Raw genomic sequence first — 8,049 nt, 5'->3', positions numbered from 1 at the left:
CTCTAATCCATTTTGCTACACAAGCCCCAATAACAGTTAATGCTGTAGTTGTGACACACATCCTGAGCAGCACCGCCTCAGAAAGGTACGTTTGATCTATCAGTAGTAATTGTCAGTTGCAATACTGATATAATTATATAGGCTGAATTGTGAGTTAAGATACTATTTAGCGGTATGATTTTATAATGGTTTCTCATTAAGCTTGCTTTGGAGCCTTAATATCAGGAGTGAAGATAAAGTATTACCTTTCCCCACAATTTTAAAGGTTATACTATTAATATTAACGGCAACCAATCAAAGCAGCTAAAGACAATTATTAGAAGAGAGCGGTGTTTGTTTCCTGTTTCAACTACTATAACATTGAGGCTTCTCTCTGGCTAGTGCAGCTTTTAAATCAAGGCAAACAAGGGAGTGGATGTTGAAAATTCTGGGCTGTGATTATTGTTTTTTTACCTTTTTTTGGATACTTGTTATGACTGTACAAATGATGACTTGATGGTGTGTGTTCTCAGACTGCAAACAAATGTACATAGAGAGTTTCAAGTTTTAACAAAGTAAAATGCAGTATTTAAGATACATATTAACGTGGCTTGGAAAATAAAAAAGGTGTGAAAACATTAAATGCATGTGCCTTTTATATTAGTATTAGATCCTCTAAGAGTGACTATAATCCTGCATCTAAAACAATATTGTAAGGTGTGAGTGCTCTGTTTATTTGCAATAAAGGCAGATTTTATTGTTGTGTTGTAAACCAAATGTTAACCTATTCTAAGTGCTGTTCAGGCACAGAAGGCACAAATGTTGCCGATCCAAATAATAAGCATCACGTGTATTCATTAAAGCACCTTCTTTCCTTCTATGAGAAAGAAGTGACTAATAGATAGATTTCAGGCAGAACTAGATCGAGGACATATATGCATCAGGGCTGGTGCCTACACTTGCATGTGTTAATTGAGTTAATATTCCAAAATGAGATCATGTTCACTTGTTTTCAGGGGAGGAAAAAACCCCAAACCAGCCCCACACATCATTTGTCTAAATTAGTAACCTCTGCACTGCTGAATCCTGCTAATAATTGGCATAATGTTACTTGTAGATGCTGCATGTGTGTGAGGATGTGTGGCTTGATCTTGCTTAATATTTTTCATTAATAGCCCAGAAGAGGGAGTAAACAACATATTTATGGAATTTAGACATCAAAATGAGGAGAATTGTGTGTGTCAGTGAAAGCCAGAAAAGAGAAGATGCCTGTTTAGCAAAGCACAAGTTAATGTAGCTTTAGGAAGAGGTTCCTCTGGGTGCTACTGGTCAGGAAAGGAGACACAAAGTTGTCATTTGCCATCAGTTTAAAAAAAAAAATAAAGCCTGTGCTGCATCACGAAGAGCTTCTGTCACAGGGTAGGGATGTGGTATCATTGGTGTTGCCTGGCTTCACCCACACTCTCCTTTCTGCTTACCTTTTCCATGAGGAAGGTGTTAACTAATTAAAGTGCACAGAAGAACAGACCTGAAGATCAGGAGCCTGGAGGGAAGGATTGGGGGAACATTAAGGTGTAGCTACTCTTAAGGTTTTGTTACTCTACAGCTGAAGAGTGAGGTCAGGAGTGAGGAGAACACCACAGTTTACTCATAGGTGGTGTGTGTGCTCTGCTAAAGGGCAGAGGAGTTAGAGGGGCATGGTAAAGGACAGACACCTGAGGGGATGGGGAGGATGCTCAAGGAAAAGCTTCCTACAGCAATCCAAGGCTGTGTAATGCTCTCTCCTGGAAGAAGTGAAAGCCTGACTGCGCACGGCTGTTAAAGCCAGACTGGCCCAAAGGCCAGCAAATGCTCAGCAAAGAGCAGTCTGCACTGAGCAGATCAGTTGAATCAATAATGTCTTTTCCATTTACAGCTCCTGTTGTTGCAGTAATAATAATAAAAGGTAATAAGCTTCTGAGGCTCTAAGGTGCAGGAGCCTGCAGCGCTGGTAACGGAGTTCAGAGCAGGGCTGAGCTATGCCAAACTAACAACCAGAGCTGGACAGCTCTGTTGTTGGGGGTTTTAATGAAAGTTGCCAACATGCTGGTAGATGTCTCAGGTCATACACTCAGAGACCCAAGACTTTATCCATCCTACCTATTGTGGACCTAAGCCATTGTAACATTAAAGGCAGCAAGCCTGGCACTAGGGAAGATGGCATCATGGCTCACCAAGCCCACTTGTGTTTTGAAAGGGTCAAGGTGCACATGGATGGATGGGCTGGAAATGCCTGTCATGAAACCCATAATGATGCAGTGGGGTGACTGTTTTGTCATCAGACCAGGCCCAAACTGCTCACACCTGATAATTCTACATATTTTCCATGTACCTCATGGTCAGCTGTGCACTTAGGGGTACAGCAAAGGCTGCTCCATCCTGCAGCCAAGCAGTGGCTTTAGCTGAGATGGGAACTAGGACACCGATCTCTCTTCTCCAGCTGAAGTTCCTTAGTAACTCCCACGTGCACATACCCACCTGAGGTAGCTGTGTCTGCAGAAATGAGCTGCTAATCAAAAGGCCTTCGATGTGGCATTCTTCTAAAAGAAATGCTCCAAGGGAAATCTAAGAAATACAGTATGTAAGTGTTAAAACAAGGCTGTAGTTCTGCCCTCCCCACACCAAACTTCTCTGGAAGGCCAAAATGGTTTTGTTGGTCTTTTTGCAACTCGCTGATAAAGGAAGGGAATGGTTGAAATTGATTGAAATAGTCAAAAAGAAGGGGAAAAAAATCCACTAAGGGTGAAAAAGACTTCAGTGCCCTACCAGCAGCTGTGTTTTGGTCCTTTAATCTGTTGGCAAATCCTCTGCTTTACCACAGAGGGGGGTTATTTGAAGCCCACTACAAACAGTTAAAAGTGAATGGCTATTTTCAGATTATTTTTTCACGTTTCTTGTAGAAGGTTTAAGCATGGACAAGCCCAGAAGTTGCCCTGGTGCACAGTGGTGACACAAGTTAAATTACCAAGTTACTAGAAATTAATGTTTTTCGGTAACTACAGGGGACTTTAATTGGAAACCATGTTAATCGCATAGTAATTCTCTTTACCTCGTCTGCATTATCTCCTGAAAACTCTGCAATTAGTTTGTGTCATCACTGTTGCTGCTGCTGCCTTCAAACACAAACCAAATAAGCATTAGTTACTCACACACCCAGCAGTGGCCTATTTTCTTAAAGGACTTCCACAAATCACCGGCTGATTACTCGCTGGCCTGATGGAACCAGACTGCACGTACCACAGAAGGTGGCAAGAGGAGCTCGTTTCAAAGTCTGAGCTTCTAATCACCTAATAACCTCTTTCATTTTCTCTTCTACCTTTTCCTTTTGCCTTAGAAGATGTGCTTCTTTGCGTGTTCATAATACCCAATGTCATCTGGACACAGCCTCAGGCCTTGTCTGGGGCTTTGCCTTCCCCTTCTAGCAAAGATATTGGCCTCAGTTTTTTAAACTCAGCATCCTCTTTGACTTGCCTGTGGCCCAAACCCCATCCTGCTTTCAGAGCTGAGGGTGCTGGGAGCTCAGGCAGCCCTCGTGGTGTCAGGTCAAGGACATCTCCCTGTGACCTGGTTCCTCCATGGGAAGAACCCACCCACCAGCCACCACATCTCTTTCCTATTGGCTCGGTGGCCACTAAGCCAAACTCATGACCTTTAGAAGCACCTTTGGGCAGCACCCACCTTCCCTTCAGGTGATGAGGAAAAGCAGTGGTTGATTTCTGAACACTTTTCAACCTGAAGCTTTAGATGGGGCTGGATGGAGACTGGTGGAAAAACCCCAGAGCACTGGTTTTAAGTCCGCAGGGAAGGAGCCAGCAGGCCTCTTCCAGGTGAAGCTGGAAGGCCAGTTTGGCCCCGTGAGGATTCATGAACTGGCAATTTCTAAATTGGAGAGGGAGTTATTTACTAATGTTAGTAGAAACAGCTGACCTCAGAGAGAAACAGAGTCTGGAGAATTGTAGACCACCTTCCAGAAGGCCTAGACATGGAAAGATGCTCAAGACCGTGACTGAGTGCTTATCTGTGGCTACCAGCAGAATTGCTTGTTTGTGCTGCATGTCTCTAAAACTTGTTTTCCCTTCAAAGCCACCACAGGCTTCATGTCCTGAGCAAAGCCCACTCTTCCCTGGTTCCTGTGCAAGGCAGGACTGCATTGAGTCTGCATTTGCTTGTGCTGAGCTCGCAGGCTCTCAGAGGAGACTACAGGACCTTGCACTTTTCCAACGATGTGGTAAATACACCTGATGGGCACTTAGCATGGAAGCTGTAACAGCAAACAAGAGGTTGCTCTAAGTACTTTAGCTGGCACTTAAACATCAGGGTCATTTGCCTGGCTGAGGTAGAGGCAATGACAGGCCCCAGTCCTGTGGCCCTTGGCTTGCAACTGTTATACTCTCACTAAAGTCTTTTCTATTTGTTTGGTGTTTTTTTAATTTAACTTCCCCCTCCAAACCCAGGGGGGTTGGTAACAAGAAGCAGGCAAGCAGTGCAGTTAGGCATGGGGCAGCCAGAGGGACACAACTGGGTGTTTGGGGAGGCAGGGAAGGGACCTCCTGCTTGCCATTAGCTGCAGTAGGAAAATGGACTCACACTAGAGACCGGATTCATTTCCAGAGTTCCTGATGATCCCTTAACTGGAATGATGGAATGAAAAGCAACCATTGGTGAGTTATGAAAGGTCAGTAATGCCACAAGTGGGTACAAACACCATATCTGAAAGCCAGCCCGCACCATGCTCTGTTTATGCAATGGTTTCCTTAGAGGTGATAAGGCTTTTTGGGGAGGCTGGAGCACCAGCTCTTCCTCTGCTGCCAGGAGCCACCAAGAAGGCAGAGCACACCAGGTTACTTTACAGCCCTTTACCACCCTGTAGTTGATTACTATGGGAGTAGGGACTCATTTCTTCTTCCCAGTGTGTGGAGTGTGTTTCTCTAGCCCTGTGCAGATGGCTGTGGAGCACAGTCAGGGATAACACATACACCCAATCAGCCCAGTGCTCCTTACAGGATCCCTGCAGCTGGAGCCTCCCTTGGCCTATAGCTGCTTTATGGCAGCACAAAGGCATTGCAGTCTCCCATCATCTCAGCCAGGCCACACCAACATTATGTAAAGGGTCTTCAAAAGCTGGGAACTTAATTGCATTGACAAAAAGATGTAAATAGGCATTTGAGGGTGTCAGGATTGAGCCCTGATTAATCATCGTTTGACCCTATGATCGGCTACCTTCATGAGATGGTTTCTGTTGCCTAATTGGATGGACTGAGCTTTATAAACAGTTGCCTTCCCTGTTTATAAGCACTTCACGGGCAGCTGTAATTGTTTGAATCCAGGGTGTGAATAGTAAAAGGAGCTTTCCTTAATGACTGCGGAAGCCCTTCTCTGTGAGAGCTCTCTGGTATTTATTCACACCAGAATTCACGATGATTTTGTTTTCTATGAACGCTCCTGCAAATAAAAACTTGCTCACTCTAATGTTTATGAATAAATGTGGTCGTAAATGCCATCAAAGCAAATCAGCAGGGTTTTATTTATGCAAGGAGATGCGCAAATAAATGTTTGCTGTTTTCGCCGAGCTCTAGTGGGTGTTCAGGCATGTGTTAAAACCAAGGCTTTGCGGGCTCTCTGCTCAGCATTCACGTGCTGTTCTCATTTCCCATCTCCTCCTTCCTACAATCTGATCCTGAATCCCTGTGCCCAACATTCATGTGTTGTTCTCATTTCCCATCTCCTCCTTCCTACAATCTGATCCTGAATCCCTGTGCCCCAAGGGACCATGATTAAAAAGTCACTGGTTTTGGTGTTTATCCCCATGCAGCAGCTTGCTGGGTCTGTGGATATGGCCATGCAGGGTGCTAGGTCACTTGTAGGATGCCCAGGATTTGTATTTAGATGGACAGGAGATGAGGGGGATTGTAATCACAGCTTTGTGCTGCTTTCTGCACGGCACACAACTGATACCCATGCCGGCTTCACTGGCACGTGCAGGCCTATGGAGCAGGGTGGCGTGGGTTTTGTCTTGCACAGAAGTGCAGGAGGTTATTGCCATCCTGGCTCAATCAGAGCCCTAATTAAATATAGGAGAGGATTTTCTTTTTAAAATGTAAATGTCAAGCCTTGTTAAAGAAAATTAAAATGCACTGGAATTAATGTGGTAGGAACTGTGAAGGTGCTTAAGCTGGAGGATCTGTATTTATTAAGAAGGGAACTAAAAAAGGGAATATTTTCTGATCAGTGTCCAATCCTTAAACTGGGCCATTTGCAAGTTATTTACAGAATATAAGGATGTTATGCAAATTTACAAATTTCCCTTCAAAATCTGCAGTTAAGGGCTGGCTCCAGGGGTGAATTCTGTATCTCAGCCTCTAAAAACTACAAAAGAATATAATGTGACACTCACGTCTTTCCAAGATTTATCAGTAAATGCCCCTTCTCTTATCAGCATCATTTGGGATTTTGTGCTGGCCATACTTTTTGGGGATGGACTGGAAGACTCAGGTTATTTCCTCCTGTTCCCTTGGTCCCTTGAGTTAGCAGAGCACAGAATCATAAATATCTACATTCAGCAATATGATAATCCCCATTTACAAGCCACACCACATAAAGGCATCAGAGTTCTTCAGCCCACAGAGAGCCTCAATCAGAGGTATAAATCAGAGCTGGCAACAGTCAAACCCAAAGTCCAAGGTACGAATGCACATGAGGATGGGCAGTTCAAACAGAAAAATGGGGTTTTTTTCAAAGGCTTATAGAGAAGAGCTTCAGCTGGTGGTTACAGAGTGATGCTTCAGCTCTGAACTGTGATCGCAACCTGATCAAGGTCAAACCTTCAGTTCCGACATGCTTGTGCCTCCCCTGGAGCAGGTGAGAAGACGTGCTGGTTTATGGCAGTACACAAACACAAAATGCAGTATTTATTAAATACAGGCAGCTCAGGCCTTTGCAAATATATGAAGTTCTTTGGCCTTCATAGTTCAACCAGTGGTTTGTTGTTTTCATGCTAATACAAATTCTTGTATTAATAGGAGCACGGCCTTGGGTTTCTCCATCCGTATGGGAAAAAGTTACTTGTCTGATGGTAAACAAAGAACAGAAGAATTGATTCACTGTCTTCACTTTTAAAAAGATGGTATGAAGCAATAGTGAAGCAATTTTAATTGTGACTTTGTAACACTTGCGATCAGTAAGATCATTTGTGTTCTGTTTTTAGGAATTGGGGTACTCAAGAGTACATACAGCATTAGAAATGCAAAACATGACCGCATGTTCTCAGGATTTTGTCAGTGTTACATGAAAGAGCACTTGTGCTGGGATGCTCAGCTCTGAGGGTATTCTCTGTTCAGTGTGTATTTACAGAGATGTATGAATATTTGATTAATGAGTCATGGTCTCTGGAGAAATTTAATAACTGTACTGCTGTACAAAGCCAGCTCCTTAACTGTTAACACAGCTGCCAATAGTGTCACTGACACTGGAGCCCTTTCTGCATCTAATATATTCTGTGGAGTAAATTCCTGCGTTACAAGAGAATCCATGGGACACATTATTCAGTTATCTGTTTTGAACTGTTGCAGGCTCAATTTACAGACCCTGATTTGTAAAGATTTTTCCAATGGAAACAAGCAGTGACACGTGAGCCATAAAGCAGCAGTTTCACTAGGCTGTGTTGCCACAAAAGTTAGGAAGGTCAGATCTAAGGAAGAGTTAATTCTAAGGAAGAGTTGCTTTAAAAACCCTTGTGATTGATAATAAATCAAAGTTCCTGTTGTCCGCATTGTTCATCAAATATTTTAATAATATGCTGTGATGGTGTATTTGATACGCAGATGACACAAAAACCTGTACAAATTACTGGTTGTGTGTGTGCCTCACCTTGTGTTTGTATCATCTGGTTTCTCAAATGTAAAATAAACAACAGATGAAAATAATTGATGTATATAGGAAATTCTTACCACCTTAAAAACTGTGTTCAGTGGGACTGCTTGAGTGAGGCCAGGCTGTTCAGGGGTATATGATTTGCAGGATGGGGCAGGAGTT

Source organism: Gallinula chloropus (assembly GCF_964237585.1).
Source record: "Gallinula chloropus genome assembly, chromosome: 6".
NCBI lineage: Eukaryota > Metazoa > Chordata > Aves > Gruiformes > Rallidae > Gallinula > Gallinula chloropus.
Note: the sequence above shows the minus strand (reverse complement) of the source record.